Genomic DNA, 24,120 nt, shown 5'->3' on the forward strand with positions numbered 1-24,120 from the left:
CATGCATTATGCATAATATGGTATATGATAAAGTTTATAAAATATTTCTGGATTAAATAAATTGTTAATGTGATGTAATATTATATATTAGAATATGGAGATACTTAATACCTAGGTACCAATGTCAACATAACTAAACCAAAATATAAACTAATTTGGCCATTGAATTTAATCTTGCACCAAGTGGAATTGTATTCCTCGGGCACGCATTTGCCTAAATTTCTAAAGATATTTTATTTCCTATATATAATAAAATATAAATAGGTGGGTAGGTAATATTGGCTGATGGACTCCGCTCCGCTCAGATTCGATTTTCGTATGCAATGATTCATAATTGAATTTAAATTTATCACATCCAATATCCATTAGGTACAGTAATACAGTGACTTCGTCAATGAGTATACGTCTATATATATTTACACTCGACATGACGATACCAATTACCTAGGTGAGTATACAACAGAGTGGTGGGTATACCTACTTGCCCACTTTGTATTACCTACCTATTATACTTAATATACCTTGAGAGTTTACATGTAAGAGTGAGGTGAATTCTGATTGCCGATGAATTTGAAGTTGGTCAACTGGGAAATCGCCATAATATCAATAGTATGTAATTTCTGGAAAATAACTATCAACATGTTACACGACCCAATTCGAAAAAAAATCCAGTGTGCGCTTCTGTAATAAATAATACCTATAATAATATACGTAGAACCCGTAGGGGCGAAAAGTTTCAAGTACCTACCTACCTAGATACCTACTTACGGCCGGCTACGTATAATATTATTTTGATTTACAACAAAATAACTCAATAAAATTCGTTATACAGGATAATTAGTAAATTAGGTACAAATAAAGAGAGCGTATATTATGTAATATACATTGATGTAGGATGTAGCTATGCTGTAAAAGTTTATATTATATATTAAGTGTAATAATGTAGGTATATCTATAACGTCCGAAATTAGCCATCAATACATTTTGCAAAACACAATTTGAATGACGAATGACCTGCGTGTCTGCATATTAATTAAATATTATGATACCTAATGTAGTTTATACATTTAATACGATGTTATGCAATAATTATAATCATTAAAAAAATAACTGGGAGCGCTAATTATTATACGTTTTAAGGCAAAGGAGTTGGAGTCAAGATTTGGTACTAATATAGCTAGGAGACTCAGAGAGCCAGAAAAGCTGAATAATCCCTAAAAATACTTAACAAAAACCTCCTAAAAAATACTTAAAAAACAAAAACCACCAAAAAATGTATGTCAAGTATGTACCTATACCTACACATTTCAGCGGTAAACTTCTAAAATTATAAAAAAAATCCAAATTGGTATAATATAATATAGTTAGGGCATTTTATATTGTAGATCAGTAGGTATAGACTATAAATGTCTTTGAAGTTGGCTAATAAGTACATACCTCAGGCTACAGGCTACATGCAATTATGTGTAGAGAATATGAAAGAATAGAGTAGTATAGGCATCTATTTATGTTGTTACAATTGTATAATAAAATAATATTTAATACATATAATATATTATATTATAGGCACTATTAATTAGTATTTGTATTAAAAAAAATGCATTTTATAGATTTATTAATAATAATTAAATAACACCGCAGGTATGTCACATTTTTTTTTTGTAGTTGTACAAAACGTATTATGAATAACTATGATCAAATCTCTTGAATATTTAATAAAAAAGATAGGTATACCAGCTATTCCATATGTATATATAACTATATTTTGATATCTTCTCAAAATTCCCTTATATTAGATAAAAGTAAAACTAAAGCATAAATATATAATATGTTTTATCATATTATAATTTTTTTTTTTTTAAAAAATAGAGACATTATAATATTGTTTACGTTGTTTGATGAATAAAACATGTTTATTTTATTTAGATCAGAAAAAAAAGCGTATTCTAATAACAATGATGAGGTTACAGATAGGTACAACACAATTTGTTTTCTCCAGACAATTTATGATTATATTAAAATATTCAATTTTTATATCTATACATTGGTTTGTTTTATACCTACGAATACCGAAATGGATTTTCCAATAATTTACATAATTCGATCAATGAATTATTCAGTATTATTGCATTTAAAGGTTTAAAGTCTATTTTGTTTCGTTTTCAATGTTTCATCATCAAAATAAAATTGATTTACAACCACGCGTATGACATGTCTTTACGCATTCGATAATAATACATCTCAGTAGGTAGGCTGTAGCTAATATTTACCTCGTATATCTGTAATAAATTAAAATATTTTATATTGCGCTGATCTTCACGATCAAAACAATTTACTTAAATTTAACAGTATAGGGTACCTATAATATGTTTTAATGTTTACCTGCCTTAGACATATCTGTGAGATATACAATATGTTCTATCAAAATCAAATTCAGGTCGAATTCCTTGGAAAGGTATAATTGCTAGGGAATGTACCTACGTAATTTTAATTTCTATAATAACCTAATAGAAATATAACCTTGGACCAAAATATTAAGAGCTGTTGACCGTTGTCCGTTATGCACATCAATAGTAAATAAACTAGGTACATATAAGATACAACAATTTTTTTAAAAGGTTACCTGTATAATATAAATTTTTTACAGGGACGCGATTTCTCTATTTATGATGAATTTATCATTTTGCACCTATAGTGAGCTAATTCTCTGCGGGCGTCCCTGGGTATAAATGTTAAATTTAAGAATTTAGTCCAATTTACATAATTCATAATATATATATTATAAAATACAATTGTGTAAGCGTACCTATGGTCATTGTAGAAACTATATATAAATATAGGTACTTATACACGGCTATACGCCTATACCTATTGCAGTTAATCAGTATCATGGATATGATTCTACTGAATTGTTTAACCTTGATTTTTTAAATCAATAACACTTTTGAGCATTACTGATCGATTGAATAAATTGAAACAAAATAATCATTTTTTTACATTTTGTGGACCCTATACGTCATCACTCATCGTCATCTCTATTCCTTGGATCGTGGCTAATATTTTCGCTCCTCCGATCTAACGACGAAACGTTTTTTATAGTTACCTAACTTACGTGTTTTCGAATATATGTAATACCTACTATATTGGAAATTGAGATGTAGGTACGCATCCAATTATATTTTTCACTTGTTTGATACAATATGGTACCTACATATATATATAAATAATTATTACATTCGTTTTAAAATATATGGGTACACTCCACCGTAAATATTCAGATGGTATATTATTTTTTGTTTTTTTCAATTTCATTTGTTGGATAAGCAATTGTTTTTAATAAGCGTGTCAATTTTATACTAGGCTCTTGCTCTATTTTTACTAAAGCAGTTGAAAAATTTTTAAAATACATAATATAGGCATACATTTTTTTATAAGCATTTAAAGTTTGAATTATGGCAAAATTTATCAAATTTAAAATTTAAAATTATTTTGTTGTATAAAATGTTTAGCTTTTATAGCTATATAAAGTGCGTGTGAACGTTTTCAGCTCGTTGTTCTTGGGCTATTGTCTGGTTCACTAGCCCATAATTCTGTCCTAAAATCAGTATCAGAATCAATATGATTTTTTAATATATAGTCTGGAAAATCCATATTTATATTATTAGTACTTAGGAGCTATTGAAATTATTTCAGTAAATGCGTCCGGAACTTCGTTAGAGTTTAAATAAGGTAAACCGAAAAAGTGTTTAATAGCCACCTTCCAATTTCAGAATCATTTTTTGAGTATTCTTTTGATAACACTTTATTTTTTTTCAAACGCCCGAACCAAATATGTCCTTATCAATTGACGGGTATTCAATTGATATCATCAATAATATTGATCGTGTACGGGCAGATTAAGACACCTGTACACCAAAAAGCCAAAACTGTACCAATCAGCTGGTTTTCATTGTTCACTATTTTGTGCACAAACGAGTTGTCGTAAATTTAAAATATATATTAATATGTGCGCAAACGAGTCTCTACCATAAATGTCTTGCCCCCGCGTGCTTTGGAGATGAAATCAAAGGGCACGCATAATCTTGGCTTAAACAAGAAGAGTGGAATCATATTTTTGGGAAACATTTTCATTTATTACATTCAGGCCTGGACTGGGAGGGTACCGGCCTATTATTCTAGGTAAGCAGACGGCCCACAATGTATTATTTGGAGAATTTTTAAATGTATTTGTCTCACAAATTGATATTTGATAGGATTTAAAGAGGTTAGAGGGGGGGTACTTTCTTATAACCTTTATATTCAACAACCATGATTAATTATGTGATGTTAACCATAATCCATACCCCATACTAAACAAAATAAATTTACTTTATACTATAAAGTATACACTTTAAAATAATACACAAAGAATTAGTAGAGTTTAGTAAAAATACAATATTATTTTTTGTGAATTAATTTATTTTATTTCGAATTAATAATTAAAAATATCTTTTTTTAGAAGGTTTATAACAAATATTAGGTAAACGTGCCATCTGCCTTCATTAAATATTAAAAACATAATTTAAATATTTAAAACATAATTATAAATAATAATAATAATTATTTATTGTATTTAGTTAAGTAAAAATAAAAAAAGAGATAATTATCGTTTTAAGTATACTTAAGTTAATAATTTAGACATAAGTGACGATAAAGATTTTAAATATTCTATAATATCTTCCAATAATATTTGATCCAATATTTATTTTTCAACTGACATAAGAATGAAAGTCTCTAAATTGTCATTCGATATTGATGCTCTAGGACGATTTTTTATTATTTTCAACTGGGAATACACATTACAAACTTCAAACTAAAATGCCCAGAATCGTATATAGAAAAAAATATTCAAAATATTTAGTTCATTAAAGAATGATTATTCACAGGGCACCAAGTTATCAATTATAAAGTTACTACAAAATATTCAACTAGAGTCACGTTAATGAAAAAAAAAATTGAAGGAGGGTGTTGGCGCCCGAAGGCAAATACATTTTAGGAAACAAAAAAAAAAGTTGAATAAATTTAACTGTATGATTACACATTACAAAGTACAATCTAAAATCCCCAGAATATTAAACAGAAAAAACTATTTCAAAAGTGTATTTCAGTAAACAAGGATTATTCAAAGGGTACCAGGTTGTCAATGCTTAAAAAATTTGGCTAGAGGTTAAATCATAAAAAAAAAATTGAAGGAGGATGTTGGCGACCGCAGGCAAATGCATTTAAGGAAACCAAAAAAAAAATTTGAAAAATTTAACTGTAGGAATACACATTACAAAGTAAAAACTAAAATGCCCAGAATATTAAACAGAAAAAATTATTTCAAATATTTATTTCATTAAACAAGGATTATTCAAAAGGTACCAGATTGTCAATGCTTAAAAAATTTGGCTAGAGGTTAAATCATAAAAAAAAAATTTAAGGATGGCGTTAGCGCCCGCAGGCAAATGCATTTTAGGAAACCAAACAAAAAATTTTGAATAAATTTAACTGTATGATTACACATTACAAAAAACAAATTAAAATGCCCAGCTTCTTAAACAAAAAAAACTATTTAAAATATTTAGTTCATTAAAGAATGATTATTTACCGGGCACCAAGTTATCAACTTTCAAGTCAATACAAAATATTCAACTAGAGTTACATTACTAAAAAGAAAAAATTGAAGGAGGGTGTTGGCGCCCGCAGGCAAATGCGTTTTAGGAAACCAAAAAAAAATTTTAAAAAAATTTTACTGTAAGAATACACATTACAAAGTAAAAACTAAAATGCCCAGAATCTTAAACAAAAAAAACCATTTAATATATGTCAATGTTTAAAAAATTTGGCTAGAGGTTAAATCATAAAAAAAAAATTGAAGGAAGGTGTTTGTGCCCGCAGGCAAATGCATTTTAGGAAACCAAAAAAAAATTTTGAAAAAATTTTACTGTAGGAATACACATTACAAAGTAAAAACTAAAATGCCCAGAATCTTAAACAAAAAAAACCATTTAAAATATTTAGTTCATTAGTGAATGATTATTTACAGGGCACCATGTTATCAATTTTCAAGTCAATACAAAATATTCAACTAGAGTTGCATAACTAAAAAAAAAAATTGAAGGAGGACGTTAGCGCCCGCAGGCAAATGCATTTTAGGAAACCAAAAAAAAAAAAATTAAATAAATTATATTGTGGGAATACACTTTACAAAGTACAAACTACAATACCCAGAATATTAAACAGAAAAAACTATTTAAAAAATGTATTTCAGTAAACAAGGATTATTCAAGAGGTACCAGATCGTCAATGTTTAAAATATTTGACTAGAGGTTAAATCCTAGAAAAAAATTGAAGGAGGATGTTGGCGACCGCAGGCAAATGAATTTTAGGAAACCAAAAAAAGATTTTGAAAAAATTTTACTGTAAGAATAGGTACACATTACAAAGTAAAAACTCAAATGCCCAGAATCTTAAACAAAAAAAACCATTTAATATATGTCAATGTTTAAAAAATTTGGCTAGAGGTTAAATCATAAAAAAAAAATTGAAGGAAGGTGTTTGCGCCCGCAGGCAAATGCATTTTAGGAAACCAAAAAAAAATTTTGAAAAAATTTTACTGTAGGAATACACATTACAAAGTAAAAACTAAAATGCCCAGAATCTTAAACAAAAAAAACCATTTAAAATATTTAGTTCATTAGTGAATGATTATTTACAGGGCACCATGTTATCGATTTTCAAGTCAATACAAAATATTCAACTAGAGTTGCATAACTAAAAAAAAAAATTGAAGGAGGACGTTAGCGCCCGCAGGCAAATGCATTTTAGGAAACCAAAAAAAAAAAAATTAAATAAATTATATTGTGGGAATACACATTACAAAGTACAAACTAAAATGCCCATATTCTTAAACAAAAAAAACCATTTAAATGTTTAGTTCATTAAAGATAAGGATTATTCAAGGGTAGCCGATTGTCAATGTTTAAAAAATTTGGCTAAAGGTTAAATCATAAAAAAAAAATTTAAGGATGGCGTTAGCGCCCGCAGGCAAATGCATTTTAGGAAACCAAACAAAAAATTTTGAATAAATTTAACTGTATGATTACACATTACAAAAAACAAATTAAAATGCCCAGCTTCTTAAACAAAAAAAACTATTTAAAATATTTAGTTCATTAAAGAATGATTATTTACCGGGCACCAAGTTATCAACTTTCAAGTCAATACAAAATATTCAACTAGAGTTACATTACTAAAAAGAAAAAATTGAAGGAGGGTGTTGGCGCCCGCAGGCAAATGCGTTTTAGGAAACCAAAAAAAAATTTTAAAAAAATTTTACTGTAAGAATACACATTACAAAGTAAAAACTAAAATGCCCAGAATCTTAAACAAAAAAAACCATTTAATATATGTCAATGTTTAAAAAATTTGGCTAGAGGTTAAATCATAAAAAAAAAATTGAAGGAAGGTGTTTGTGCCTGCAGGCAAATGCATTTTAGGAAACCAAAAAAAAATTTTGAAAAAATTTTACTGTAGGAATACACATTACAAAGTAAAAACTAAAATGCCCAGAATCTTAAACAAAAAAAACCATTTAAAATATTTAGTTCATTAGTGAATGATTATTTACAGGGCACCATGTTATCAATTTTCAAGTCAATACAAAATATTCAACTAGAGTTGCATAACTAAAAAAAAAAATTGAAGGAGGACGTTAGCGCCCGCAGGCAAATGCATTTTAGGAAACCAAAAAAAAAAAATTAAATAAATTATATTGTGGGAATACACTTTACAAAGTACAAACTACAATACCCAGAATATTAAACAGAAAAAACTATTTAAAAAATGTATTTCAGTAAACAAGGATTATTCAAGAGGTACCAGATCGTCAATGTTTAAAATATTTGACTAGAGGTTAAATCCTAGAAAAAAATTGAAGGAGGATGTTGGCGACCGCAGGCAAATGAATTTTAGGAAACCAAAAAAAGATTTTGAAAAAATTTTACTGTAAGAATACACATTACAAAGTAAAAACTCAAATGCCCAGAATCTTAAACAAAAAAAACCATTTAATATATGTCAATGTTTAAAAAATTTGGCTAGAGGTTAAATCATAAAAAAAAAATTGAAGGAAGGTGTTTGCGCCCGCAGGCAAATGCATTTTAGGAAACCAAAAAAAAATTTTGAAAAAATTTTACTGTAGGAATACACATTACAAAGTAAAAACTAAAATGCCCAGAATCTTAAACAAAAAAAACCATTTAAAATATTTAGTTCATTAGTGAATGATTATTTACAGGGCACCATGTTATCGATTTTCAAGTCAATACAAAATATTCAACTAGAGTTGCATAACTAAAAAAAAAAATTGAAGGAGGACGTTAGCGCCCGCAGGCAAATGCATTTTAGGAAACCAAAAAAAAAAAAATTAAATAAATTATATTGTGGGAATACACATTACAAAGTACAAACTAAAATGCCCATATTCTTAAACAAAAAAAACCATTTAAATGTTTAGTTCATTAAAGATAAGGATTATTCAAGGGTAGCCGATTGTCAATGTTTAAAAAATTTGGCTAAAGGTTAAATCATAAAAAAAAAATTGAAGGAGGGTGTTTGCGCCCGCAGGAAAATGCATTTTAGGAAACCAAAAAGAAATTTTGAAAAAATTTAACTGTAGGAATACACATAACAAAGTACAAACTAAATTGCCCAGAATCTTAAACAGAAAAAACTATTCAATATTTAGTTCATTAAAGAATGATTATTCATAGGGCACCAAGTTATCAATTTTCAAGTCAATACAAAATATTCAAATAGAGTTACATAACTAAAAAAAAAAATTGAAGGAGGGTGTTGGCGCCCGCAGGCAAATGCATTTTAGGAAACCAAAAAAAAATTTTGAAAAAATTTAACTGTAGGAATACACATTACAAAGTACAAAGTAAATTGCTCAGAATCTCAAACAAAAAAAACTAATCAAAATATTTAATTCATTAACGAATGATTATTCATAGGGCACCCGATTGTCAATGTTTAAAAAATTTGGCTAGAAGTTAAATCATAAAAAAAAAATTGAAGGAGGGTGTTGGAGCCTGGAGGCAAATGCATTTTAAAAAAGAAAAAAAAAATTAAATAAATAATATTGTGGGAATACACATTACAAAGTACAAACTACAATGCCCAGAATATTAAACAGAAAAAACTATTTAAAATATTTATTTCATTAAACAAGGATTATTCAAAGGGTACCAGATTGTCAATGTTTAAAAATTTGGCTAGAGGTTAAATCATAAAAAAAAATTGAAGGAGGGTGTTGGCGCCTGCAGCAAATGCATTTTAGAAAACCAAAAAGAAATTTTGAAAAAATTTAACTGTAGGAATACACATTACAAAGTAAAAACTAAAATGCCCAGAATCTTAAACAAAAAAAAACCATTTAAAATATTTAGTTCATTAGTGAATGATTATTTACAGGGCACCATGTTATCAATTTTCAAGTCAATACAAAATATTCAACTAGAGTTGCATAACTAAAAAAAAAAATTGAAGGAGGACGTTAGCGCCCGCAGGCAAATGCATTTTAGGAAACCAAAAAAAAAAAAATTAAATAAATTATATTGTGGGAATACACTTTACAAAGTACAAACTACAATACCCAGAATATTAAACAGAAAAAACTATTTAAAAAATGTATTTCAGTAAACAAGGATTATTCAAGAGGTACCAGATCGTCAATGTTTAAAATATTTGACTAGAGGTTAAATCCTAGAAAAAAATTGAAGGAGGATGTTGGCGACCGCAGGCAAATGAATTTTAGGAAACCAAAAAAAGATTTTGAAAAAATTTTACTGTAAGAATACACATTACAAAGTAAAAACTCAAATGCCCAGAATCTTAAACAAAAAAAACCATTTAATATATGTCAATGTTTAAAAAATTTGGCTAGAGGTTAAATCATAAAAAAAAAAATGAAGGAAGGTGTTTGCGCCCGCAGGCAAATGCATTTTAGGAAACCAAAAAAAAATTTTGAAAAAATTTTACTGTAGGAATACACATTACAAAGTAAAAACTAAAATGCCCAGAATCTTAAACAAAAAAAACCATTTAAAATATTTAGTTCATTAGTGAATGATTATTTACAGGGCACCATGTTATCAATTTTCAAGTCAATACAAAATATTCAACTAGAGTTGCATAACTAAAAAAAAAAATTGAAGGAGGACGTTAGCGCCCGCAGGCAAATGCATTTTAGGAAACCAAAAAAAAAAAAATTAAATAAATTATATTGTGGGAATACACTTTACAAAGTACAAACTACAATACCCAGAATATTAAACAGAAAAAACTATTTAAAAAATGTATTTCAGTAAACAAGGATTATTCAAGAGGTACCAGATCGTCAATGTTTAAAATATTTGACTAGAGGTTAAATCCTAGAAAAAAATTGAAGGAGGATGTTGGCGACCGCAGGCAAATGAATTTTAGGAAACCAAAAAAAGATTTTGAAAAAATTTTACTGTAAGAATACACATTACAAAGTAAAAACTCAAATGCCCAGAATCTTAAACAAAAAAAACCATTTAATATATGTCAATGTTTAAAAAATTTGGCTAGAGGTTAAATCATAAAAAAAAAATTGAAGGAAGGTGTTTGCGCCCGCAGGCAAATGCATTTTAGGAAACCAAAAAAAAATTTTGAAAAAATTTTACTGTAGGAATACACATTACAAAGTAAAAACTAAAATGCCCAGAATCTTAAACAAAAAAAACCATTTAAAATATTTAGTTCATTAGTGAATGATTATTTACAGGGCACCATGTTATCAATTTTCAAGTCAATACAAAATATTCAACTAGAGTTGCATAACTAAAAAAAAAAATTGAAGGAGGACGTTAGCGCCCGCAGGCAAATGCATTTTAGGAAACCAAAAAAAAAAAAATTAAATAAATTATATTGTGGGAATACACTTTACAAAGTACAAACTACAATACCCAGAATATTAAACAGAAAAAACTATTTAAAAAATGTATTTCAGTAAACAAGGATTATTCAAGAGGTACCAGATCGTCAATGTTTAAAATATTTGACTAGAGGTTAAATCCTAGAAAAAAATTGAAGGAGGATGTTGGCGACCGCAGGCAAATGAATTTTAGGAAACCAAAAAAAGATTTTGAAAAAATTTTACTGTAAGAATACACATTACAAAGTAAAAACTCAAATGCCCAGAATCTTAAACAAAAAAAACCATTTAATATATGTCAATGTTTAAAAAATTTGGCTAGAGGTTAAATCATAAAAAAAAAATTGAAGGAAGGTGTTTGCGCCCGCAGGCAAATGCATTTTAGGAAACCAAAAAAAAATTTTGAAAAAATTTTACTGTAGGAATACACATTACAAAGTAAAAACTAAAATGCCCAGAATCTTAAACAAAAAAAACCATTTAAAATATTTAGTTCATTAGTGAATGATTATTTACAGGGCACCATGTTATCAATTTTCAAGTCAATACAAAATATTCAACTAGAGTTGCATAACTAAAAAAAAAAATTGAAGGAGGACGTTAGCGCCCGCAGGCAAATGCATTTTAGGAAACCAAAAAAAAAAAAATTAAATAAATTATATTGTGGGAATACACTTTACAAAGTACAAACTACAATACCCAGAATATTAAACAGAAAAAACTATTTAAAAAATGTATTTCAGTAAACAAGGATTATTCAAGAGGTACCAGATCGTCAATGTTTAAAATATTTGACTAGAGGTTAAATCCTAGAAAAAAATTGAAGGAGGATGTTGGCGACCGCAGGCAAATGAATTTTAGGAAACCAAAAAAAGATTTTGAAAAAATTTTACTGTAAGAATACACATTACAAAGTAAAAACTCAAATGCCCAGAATCTTAAACAAAAAAAACCATTTAATATATGTCAATGTTTAAAAAATTTGGCTAGAGGTTAAATCATAAAAAAAAAATTGAAGGAAGGTGTTTGCGCCCGCAGGCAAATGCATTTTAGGAAACCAAAAAAAAATTTTGAAAAAATTTTACTGTAGGAATACACATTACAAAGTAAAAACTAAAATGCCCAGAATCTTAAACAAAAAAAACCATTTAAAATATTTAGTTCATTAGTGAATGATTATTTACAGGGCACCATGTTATCAATTTTCAAGTCAATACAAAATATTCAACTAGAGTTGCATAACTAAAAAAAAAAATTGAAGGAGGACGTTAGCGCCCGCAGGCAAATGCATTTTAGGAAACCAAAAAAAAAAAAATTAAATAAATTATATTGTGGGAATACACTTTACAAAGTACAAACTACAATACCCAGAATATTAAACAGAAAAAACTATTTAAAAAATGTATTTCAGTAAACAAGGATTATTCAAGAGGTACCAGATCGTCAATGTTTAAAATATTTGACTAGAGGTTAAATCCTAGAAAAAAATTGAAGGAGGATGTTGGCGACCGCAGGCAAATGAATTTTAGGAAACCAAAAAAAGATTTTGAAAAAATTTTACTGTAAGAATACACATTACAAAGTAAAAACTCAAATGCCCAGAATCTTAAACAAAAAAAACCATTTAATATATGTCAATGTTTAAAAAATTTGGCTAGAGGTTAAATCATAAAAAAAAAATTGAAGGAAGGTGTTTGCGCCCGCAGGCAAATGCATTTTAGGAAACCAAAAAAAAATTTTGAAAAAATTTTACTGTAGGAATACACATTACAAAGTAAAAACTAAAATGCCCAGAATCTTAAACAAAAAAAACCATTTAAAATATTTAGTTCATTAGTGAATGATTATTTACAGGGCACCATGTTATCGATTTTCAAGTCAATACAAAATATTCAACTAGAGTTGCATAACTAAAAAAAAAAATTGAAGGAGGACGTTAGCGCCCGCAGGCAAATGCATTTTAGGAAACCAAAAAAAAAAAAATTAAATAAATTATATTGTGGGAATACACATTACAAAGTACAAACTAAAATGCCCATATTCTTAAACAAAAAAAACCATTTAAATGTTTAGTTCATTAAAGATAAGGATTATTCAAGGGTAGCCGATTGTCAATGTTTAAAAAATTTGGCTAAAGGTTAAATCATAAAAAAAAAATTGAAGGAGGGTGTTTGCGCCCGCAGGAAAATGCATTTTAGGAAACCAAAAAGAAATTTTGAAAAAATTTAACTGTAGGAATACACATAACAAAGTACAAACTAAATTGCCCAGAATCTTAAACAGAAAAAACTATTCAAAATATTTAATTCATTAACGAATGATTATTCATAGGGCACCCGATTGTCAATGTTTAAAAAATTTGGCTAGAAGTTAAATCATAAAAAAAAAATTGAAGGAGGGTGTTGGAGCCTGGAGGCAAATGCATTTTAAAAAAGAAAAAAAAAATTAAATAAATTATATTGTGGGAATACACATTACAAAGTACAAACTACAATGCCCAGAATATTAAACAGAAAAAACTATTTAAAATATTTATTTCATTAAACAAGGATTATTCAAAGGGTACCAGATTGTCAATGTTTAAAAATTTGGCTAGAGGTTAAATCATAAAAAAAAATTGAAGGAGGGTGTTGGCGCCCGCAGCAAATGCATTTTAGAAAACCAAAAAGAAATTTTGAAAAAATTTAACTGTAGGAATACACATAACAAAGTACAAACTAAATTGACCAGAATCTTAAACAGAAAAAACTATTCAATATTTAGTTCATTAAAGAATGATTATTCATAGGGCACCAAGTTATCAATTTTCAAGTCACTACGAAATATTCAAGTAGAGTCACATTAATAAAAAAAAAAATTGAAGGAGGGTGTTGGCACCCGAAGGCAAATGCATTTTAGGAAACCAAAAATAAATTTTGAAAAAATTTAACTGTAGGAATACACATTACAAAGTACAAACTAAATTGCCCAGAATCTCAAACAGAAAAAACTATTCAAAATATTTAATTCATTAAAGAATGATTATTCATAGGGCACCAAGTTATCAATTTTCAAGTCAATACAAAATATTCAAATAGAGTTACATAACTAAAAAAAAAAATTGAAGGAGGGTGTTGGCGCCCGCAGGCAAATGCATTTTAGGAAACCAAAAAGAAATTTTGAAAAAATTTAACTGTAGGAATACACATAACAAAGTACAAACTAAATTGACCAGAATCTTAAACAGAAAAAACTATTCAATATTTAGTTCATTAAAGAATGATTATTCATAGGGCACCAAGTTATCAATTTTCAAGTCAATACAAAATATTCAAATAGAGTTACATAACTAAAAAAAAAAATTGAAGGAGGGTGTTGGCGCCCGCAGGCAAATGCATTTTAGGAAACCAAAAAGAAATTTTGAAAAAATTTAACTGTAGGAATACACATAACAAAGTACAAACTAAATTGACCAGAATCTTAAACAGAAAAAACTATTCAATATTTAGTTCATTAAAGAATGATTATTCATAGGGCACCAAGTTATCAATTTTCAAGTCAATACAAAATATTCAAATAGAGTTACATAACTAAAAAAAAAAAATTGAAGGAGGGTGTTGGCGCCCGCAGGCAAATGCATTTTAGGAAACCAAAAAAAAATTTTGAAAAAATTTAACTGTAGGAATACACATTACAAAGTACAAACTAAATTGCCCAGAATCTCAAACAAAAAAAACTATTCAAAATATTTAATTCATTAACGAATGATTATTCATTGGGCACCCGATTGTCAATGTTTAAAAAATTTGGCTAGAGGTTAAATCATAAAAAAAAATTGAAGGAGGGTGTTGGCGCCCGCAGGTAAATGCATTTTAGGAAACCCAAAAAAAATTTTGAAAAAATTGAACTGTGGGAATACACATTACAAAGTACAAACTAAATTGCCCAGAATCTCAAACAGAAAAAACTATTCAAAATATTTAATTCATTAAAGAATGATTATTCATAGGGCACCAAGTTATCAATTTTCAAGTCAATACAAAATATTCAAATAGAGTTACATAACTAAAAAAAAAAATTGAAGGAGGGTGTTGGCGCCCGCAGGCAAATGCATTTTAGGAAACCAAAAAAAAATTTTGAAAAAATTTAACTGTAGGAATACACATTACAAAGTACAAACTACAATGCCCAGAATATTAAACAGAAAAAACTATTTAAAATATTTATTTCATTAAACAAGGATTATTCAAAGGGTACCAGATTGTCAATGTTTAAAAATTTGGCTAGAGGTTAAATCATAAAAAAAAAATTGAAGGAGGGTGTTGGCGCCCGCAGCAAATGCATTTTAGAAAACCAAAAAAAAATTTTGAAAAATTTTAACTGTAGGAATACACATTACAAAGTACAAACTAAATTGCCCAGAATCTCAAACAGAAAAAACTATTCAAAATATTTAATTCATTAACGAATGATTATTCATAGGGCACCAAGTTATCAATTTTCAAGTCACTACGAAATATTCAAGTAGAATCACATTAATAAAAAAAAAAATTGAAGGAGGGTGTTGGCACCCGAAGGCAAATGCATTTTAGGAAACCAAAAAGAAATTTTGAAAAAATTTAACTGTAGGAATACACATAACAAAGTACAAACTAAATTGCCCAGAATCTCAAACAAAAAAAACTATTCAAAATATTTAATTCATTAACGAATGATTATTCATAGGGCACCCGATTGTCAATGTTTAAAAAATTTGGCTAGAGGTTAAATCATAAAAAAAAATTGAAGGAGGGTGTTGGCGCCCGCAGGTAAATGCATTTTAGGAAACCCAAAAAAATTTTGAAAAAATTGAACTGTGGGAATACACATTACAAAGTACAAACTAAATTGCCCAGAATCTCAAACAGAAAAAACTATTCAAAATATTTAATTCATTAAAGAATGATTATTCATAGGGCACCAAGTTTTCAATTTTCAAGTCAATACAAAATATTCAAATAGAGTTACATAACTAAAAAAAAAAATTGAAGGAGGGTGTTGGCGCCCGCAGGCAAATGCATTTTAGGAAACCAAAAAAAAATTTTGAAAAAAATTAACTGTAGGAATACACATTACAAAGTACAAACTAAATTGCCAGAATCTCAAACAGAAAAAAACTATTCAAAATATTTAATTCATTAACGAATGATTATTCATAGGGCACCTGACTGTCAATGTTTAAAAAGTTTGGCTAGAGGTTAAATCATAAAAAAAAATTGAAGGAGGGTGTTGGCGCCCGCAGCAAATGCATTTTAGAAAACCAAAAAAAAATTTTGAAAAATTTTAACTGTAGGAATACACATTACAAAGTACAAACTAAATTGCCCAGAATCTCAAACAGAAAAAACTATTCAAAATATTTAATTCATTAACGAATGATTATTCATAGGGCACCAAGTTATCAATTTTCAAGTCACTACGAAATATTCAAGTAGAGTCACATTAATAAAAAAAAAAATTGAAGGAGGGTGTTGGCACCCGAAGGCAAATGCATTTTAGGAAACCAAAAAGAAATTTTGAAAAAATTTAACTGTAGGAATACACATAACAAAGTACAAACTAAATTGCCCAGAATCTCAAACAAAAAAAACTATTCAAAATATTTAATTCATTAACGAATGATTATTCATAGGGCACCCGATTGTCAATGTTTAAAAAATTTGGCTAGAGGTTAAATCATAAAAAAAAATTGAAGGAGGGTGTTGGCGCCCGCAGGTAAATGCATTTTAGGAAACCCAAAAAAATTTTGAAAAAATTGAACTGTGGGAATACACATTACAAAGTACAAACTAAATTGCCCAGAATCTCAAACAGAAAAAACTATTCAAAATATTTAATTCATTAAAGAATGATTATTCATAGGGCACCAAGTTTTCAATTTTCAAGTCAATACAAAATATTCAAATAGAGTTACATAACTAAAAAAAAAAATTGAAGGAGGGTGTTGGCGCCCGCAGGCAAATGCATTTTAGGAAACCAAAAAGAAATTTTGAAAAAATTTAACTGTAGGAATACACATAACAAAGTACAAACTAAATTGACCAGAATCTTAAACAGAAAAAACTATTCAATATTTAGTTCATTAAAGAATGATTATTCATAGGGCACCAAGTTATCAATTTTCAAGTCAATACAAAATATTCAAATAGAGTTACATAACTAAAAAAAAAAATTGAAGGAGGGTGTTGGCGCCCACAGGCAAATGCATTTTAGGAAACCAAAAAAAAATTTTGAAAAAATTTAACTGTAGGAATACACATTACAAAGTACAAACTAAATTGCCCAGAATCTCAAACAAAAAAAACTATTCAAAATATTTAATTCATTAACGAATGATTATTCATAGGGCACCCGATTGTCAATGTTTAAAAAATTTGGCTAGAGGTTAAATCATAAAAAAAAAATTGAAGGAAGGTGTTTGCGCCCGCAGGAAAATGCATTTTAGGAAACCAAAAAAAAATTTTGAAAAAAATTAACTGTAGGAATACACATTACAAAGTACAAACTAAAATGCCCATATTCTTAAACAAAAAAAACCATTTAAAATGTTTAGTTCATTAAAGATAAGGATTATTCAAGGGTACCCGATTGTCAATATTTAAAAAATTTGGTTAGAGTTTAAATCATAAAAAAAAATTGAAGGAGGGTGTTGGCGCCCGCAGGCAAATGCATTTTAGGAAACAAAAAAAAAAAATTAAATAAATTATATTGTGGGAATACACATTACAAAGTACAAACTACAATACCCAAAATATTAAACAGAAAAAACTATTTAAAAATGTATTTCAGTAAACAAGGATTATTCAAAGGGTACCAGATTGTTAATTTTTAAAAAATTTGGCGAGAGGTTAAATCATAAAAAAAAAATTGAGGGAGGGTGTTTGTGCCCGCAGGCAAATGCATTTTAGGAAAACAAAAAAAAAATTTTGAATAAATTTAACTGTATGATTACACATTACAAAGTACAAACTAAAAGGCTCAGAATCTTAAACAGAAAAACAATTCAAAATATTTAGTTCATTAAAGAATGATTATTCATAGGGCACCAAGTTATCAATATTCAAGTCAATACAAAATATTCAACTAGAGTTACATTACTAAAAAGAAAAAATTGAAGGAGGGTGTTGGAGCCTGAAGCCAAATGCATTTTAAAAAAGAAAAAAAAAATTCAATAAATTATATTGTGGAAATACACATTACAAACTTCAAACTAAAATACCCAGAATCGTAAACAGAAAAAAATATTCAAAATATTTAGTTCATTAAAGAATGATTATTTACAGGGCACCAAGTTATCAATTTTCATGTCAATACAAAATATTCAAGTAGATTTCCATAACAAAAAAAAAAATTGAAGGAGGGTGTTGGCGCCGGCTTGTCAGTGTTTAAAAAATCTATATAGAAAGATCTAGATAGGAATTTAATATCAGAAAAAAATTCTCTGAAGACTTACAAATTTAAAAATATTTATATTAAAAATCAATTGAATTAAATTTATAAAAAAAATTGAAAGGGGAACGTGGGCTACCGCAGGCAAACGCATTTTAAGAAGCTGATAAAAAATTTAAAAAAAATCATATTGCACCAGGTTGTTAGTGTTTTGAAAAAAGATATATATAAAAGAATCAAAAAAAGTTAAATATATAAAAATATAAATTGAATGGGGAACGTGAGAGAACCTAGCCAGTCTCTTTTCAAATTATATATTGTGTACACAGGTACTCAGCGTACTCCAAGGTGTAGCCGGTTAATCTTGAAAAATATTTATACAAAAAAATCTACTAGAGTTCAATGAAGTGAAAAAAAAATTGTTTGAGAAATCTGGGTGAAATAACACTCAACAAAAGAATACGCTGGAATACTGCAATACATATTAACTACAATCCAAAAACTAGGTGTTCTTTACATTATAATAATGCGAACAGTTATTATGATCAGAGGTGTATCATGGTAATATATGTATTAGAAAATGTATATAAATGAATGTAAATTATAAAGGATGCAAAGAAATTAAATGAGAAAAGGTCCTGCACGGACTCTACTATGCGATTGTAATTTATGAAGGACATAAAATGTTTAATTTAAAATAATATTGTGTTTGGTGGGTCTACAGTCAATATTAAATTACAAACTATAAAGTCTAAATGCAAATAAAAACATAGTCAGATATCTGTTTTAGTCTTTGTAAATATGTGCAGAAAAAAATTAGATTTAGTACAATGTAAAAAAAATGTGGAAAGGAAACCCTGAGAATTCTTTGACAATAGGATATTAAAACACAAAACCATATATTAAATTAAAACTATTGATTTTATACATTTTCTATTGACAAAAACTCATAAGTATTGAAAATCTTATAAAACCCTAATAAAATAATATTTTATTATAGTTTAAAATACATTTTATAATTTGTTGTGGTAAAAAAATCATTTTTTAATGTTGGCTGTATTTAAATTTTTAATAACTATACTGGTACAACTCTTGCTGACAGTCATTAACACCGTGTTAAAAACTATGATAATTAGTTAACATCTAATTTCCTGCCCTATCCTAACTTAACCTAACCTAACCAAATTAATAATATTTAAATATTTACTTTCATTGTTATGTTTACAATATCGAATACCTTGATAGTTAGTAGGAAAAGATCATCGCAAAGCTCACGACCGGTGATGGTAGTCGTTCATCATTAGCATAGCTTCAACTAACTATAGGTTTACCTAAATAACCTTCTTATGAATTATTAGGACACTTTGAATAAAAAGATCCTGATTTACAGGTTGCTGAACTTAAGTGTTTGATTATCAAGTTGATCCTTAGATTGTTGACACCTTAATACATGCTATGGATGAAGCCCATAGATAATAAAGATATGAATAGTCCACGCCTATGTAAATACATTTGAGGCCGCGTTCCCGCGGAAGGCAATTGAGGCTCCTTTATATTGATAGTCGATACTCGATATAGGTATACTTTATTTGGCCTCAATTGTTCCCCTCGAAGACCGCTGATAAGACCATTATATTATATCTTTATTATCTATGATGGAGCCATACCCAGTTCACTCGTGTAAACAATTTGAAGCACCAGGGGCGTAATTACGGGGGGGATATGGGGGATAGATCCCCCCCCCATGAGCTGTATTTATATATTGTCTTATACCTACAAATAGTTCAAATAAAAACTTATAAATTATTACGAAACTAAAAAAAAAAAAAAGTTTAGAAGTTGTGTATACTTAAATATTACCCGTATATAAATATTTACCCGTTAACGATAAGCATGATTTCAAAATACATTTTCTGATTCATTTAAATTCTTATTTATTAATAAACATTGGGTGCCTTGCCAAACACTGTACCTAATTTTGAATAGATTATAGATGGTAACGGTAAGTAATCCGATAATGGGAAAAACCACCATTCCATAAACATAATTTAATAATAAAAATGTAACTTCAAGATTTACATTTCGTAGAACGAATAATAGCCATAGTAGGTACTAAGAACGCGCGCCGACACAAATTATCTACATTGATTATTGCGATTACTTATAAACAGTAAACACTACACAGTAGGTATAAACACCGTGACACCATGTCATTCTCTCATATTCACAGTGTCAGTTACATTTTTATAAGCTAAAAGCAAAATGGAGCAAAAAAAAGAAAATTACCAGCAACTAGCAGTACTTTATTGAATTTTTTTAAAAAGAAGCCTGGGCCTGACGTAAGTATTACAATTTAAAATACTAAACATTATTAGACCCGGAATTAAATGTTTAAATATTATGTATGACGTATTCAACTTATTATAATTAGCATTACAACTCGCGCTTAAATTATGCAAAATTAAATTAACACCAGTTAAAAAAAGTACCTATTAAAAATATAATTGCAGTAACTGCAGTTTATTCAATAACTATTAGTTATGTTATATTAATTATTATAAAACATTTAAATGAGTTTATTAAAAAATAGATATTACATTTTCAAATGAAGAGGTCATTGATGAACTTGCCAAAAAGCCTAGGAATCTGGACGTAATATTGTAAAATATTAAAACATTTTAAAACATATTTGTAAATGTATAATGTTATGATGTAATATAGAATGATTATATTTACATGTGTTTAGTTATTAAATTATACAAAGTATAAATAAGGTGGTGTGGGCTGTGGGGGCAAAGGCCCCCACAAGTTTACCCTACAAATTTATTTTGATCCCCCCCCCCCCCCCCCCATCAAACATTCTCAGTTACGCCACTGTGAAGCACATAAAAGCGATCAACGAGTCTCTATTAATGATTTATCAGCATTTAAGCCCGGCCCACCTTCATATTATTCTCTATGCAAAAAGTAAATTTAAGACAAATTTGTAAATCAATGCACAGTCTCTCTATAGTACCTACTAATATTTGTGATTTAATTAAATCCTCAAACATAACTCTTAATTCAAGAGTTTGTAACTAATACAATCATAATATAATATGAGTATATAGTACATTTCGTAATATTTTTTTATAATGTTTACTGTTAGTGAAATATTAAGTTTGTAATTCTAATATAATATAATATTATGTTATGATATTTATGGACGACACTTGCACCATGGCCCCTCGATATAGTAATATGGAGACCTGGCACATCTCTTTTAGATAAATGATTAAATACTTAATAAAGTCTTCCAATTTACTAAACATTTATATTTTGTAGATAATTTGAAGAAAAATTTAAAATTGAAGAGAGACTGTGTGAATTAACAACATTTTTGGTATGAAATGTTTATTTGAACACATGTTATAATGTGTTATATTGAACTTAAGTTAATTTTTTATAATGTACTATAGTAACCATTTTGAACATTTATTACAATATACGTATATTATACATAGATTTCAAGTATGATTTTTTTTAGTTTTTTTTTTGAAAGTTACCCACCTACTACAATACAAGACACTTTATTTTTATATTTTGAAGCAATATATGTTTTGGATTATTTACATCTATATAAACTAAATTTCAGACCCATAGTTTAGTATTTGAAGTTTGCATGATCAAAGTCGTGGAACCAAATTTTATCAGACTCTACTAGAATGTTGTAGTTAAATTAAACTATAATAAGTATGTGGAATAACAGTACCTAACCTTCTATGATAATTTGTTATGAATATAATATTTTAAGTAATAGCTCAAATTTAGCACTTTTACGGTACTTAATACATTTTCCTAATATTTTAACAGAAATTATGGAGCTAAAAATATAGAAATACCTATACTATGTCACGGTCCATAGTTCATAGTTTTGTTTCATTTATAATAATAATGCTTTTTAATATACTTTTTCATAAATTAATATTTATTACAGTTGGCTTTTATGATTTGTTTGAACTATTAGTTCGTATTTTTTTTGGGAGATCCCTATTATTACAACACCGTTACCAATATGCGTTTTTTTTTTTTGGATAAATAATATAATTGCATGTTTTCATGATTTCTTCGTATTTATGCTTATTTTCTTAAAATGTTTTTATATTTTCGGTTCATCCATTACCTACCAAGTGTGTAAATAAAGAATTTTTTTTGTAAACCAATTTGAATTATAATTTATTAATTTAAAAAATTTTTAATAAAAACTTTTTCATTCAGTATTTTTTTGAATTTTAAGTGCATATTTTTGAATATTTCAGTGCATATATTTGCCTGTTTTTAGTGCATACATCCAGGCAAATATTTAACACTTTTTCATTGCATTAAATTCACAGCCCTGCTAATTACTTTTACTTTCAATCATAATACCTACCACAGTTAATGTTAAATGTCAAATTGTCAACAATCAACTGCTTCTTCAATTTGATAACACTAAGAGGATGTCTGATTTTTAGCGCACCATTTATTTCTCACTCTGACCCAATCATTTTAGTGTTTTCTTAATCATACATTTGGTATGCTACGCGTGGGTCAAAGATGGAAAACAAATAGGGTGACACTCGAATTGCCTCCCAAATTTAGGTACGCGATCTTTTTTTACTCGAATTGCCTCCGGGTGTTTTCGGAGGCAATTCGAGTATACCCAAACGGTCTACTCGAATTGCCTCCCATGACATACCTGGAATATTAATTAATATATCGATAGTTGTACGTGTACTATCGATTATTATATTATTCCGTAATGGTCAAAAATAAAATGTTTAAGAAAGTATTTCCCAGACAGATTCATTTTTTGAATGCAATAATCTTATCCGTGATTAGTGATGATTAGTTAATGATTAGTCTATTATCACCAGTTCAACACAGCCAGTTTCGTTTTCGCAACCATAATAAATAACACGTTATTATATAGTATACATATACGTACATATATTTTTATAAAAATGAACGTGATCAGCGAGATCAGCGAAAAGGGTAAAACCATTATAATATGTGATATGGTTTTAAGTTTGGATACCAAAAATAATTAGCTAATGACATTAAACTGTGGACATTTACAGCCTATTAGAAAAACCGATCACCGCAATAAAATCCAGTTCGAAAATAGTAAACTTAATCACAATTGTGCGAAAGACTCTGAGTAAAAAATCAACAGACAGATACTCAGCAACAAATTGAAACGAAAAGCTTTAGAACAGATCTCTGAACGACCAGCAAAATTATTTTTAATATTATTAATTATTACTGCTGTGTCAGTCTATTTATTACAACATTTATTTTATATAAACTTAAGTTTTTGTCTGTATAACAGAATGATATTTCATCTAAATTATGTTTGATATATTTTATTATAAATCGATTAATTATAGCTATCGCAGGCGATTTCAGTACAAAAGTAGGTAGTGACCCTCTTAGGAGGCAATTCGGGTAACCAATTGAAAAAAAAATTTATGGGAGGCAATTCGTGAGCGCCCACAAATAGTGCGCTGACATCCCAACCGGCAACAAGTTTACACGAGTGAGTTGGGTATGGCTCCATCATAGATAATGAAGATATGAATAGGACATAATGGTCTTTTCAGCGGTCTTCGAGGGAACAATAAATTGAGGCCAAATATATAAAGGAGCCTCAATTGCCTTCCCCTCCGAGAACGCGGCCTCAAATGTATTTAACATAGGCATGGACTATC

The sequence above is a fragment of the Metopolophium dirhodum genome, chromosome 7 (genome assembly GCF_019925205.1).
Source record: "Metopolophium dirhodum isolate CAU chromosome 7, ASM1992520v1, whole genome shotgun sequence".
Taxonomy (NCBI): Eukaryota; Metazoa; Arthropoda; class Insecta; order Hemiptera; family Aphididae; genus Metopolophium; species Metopolophium dirhodum.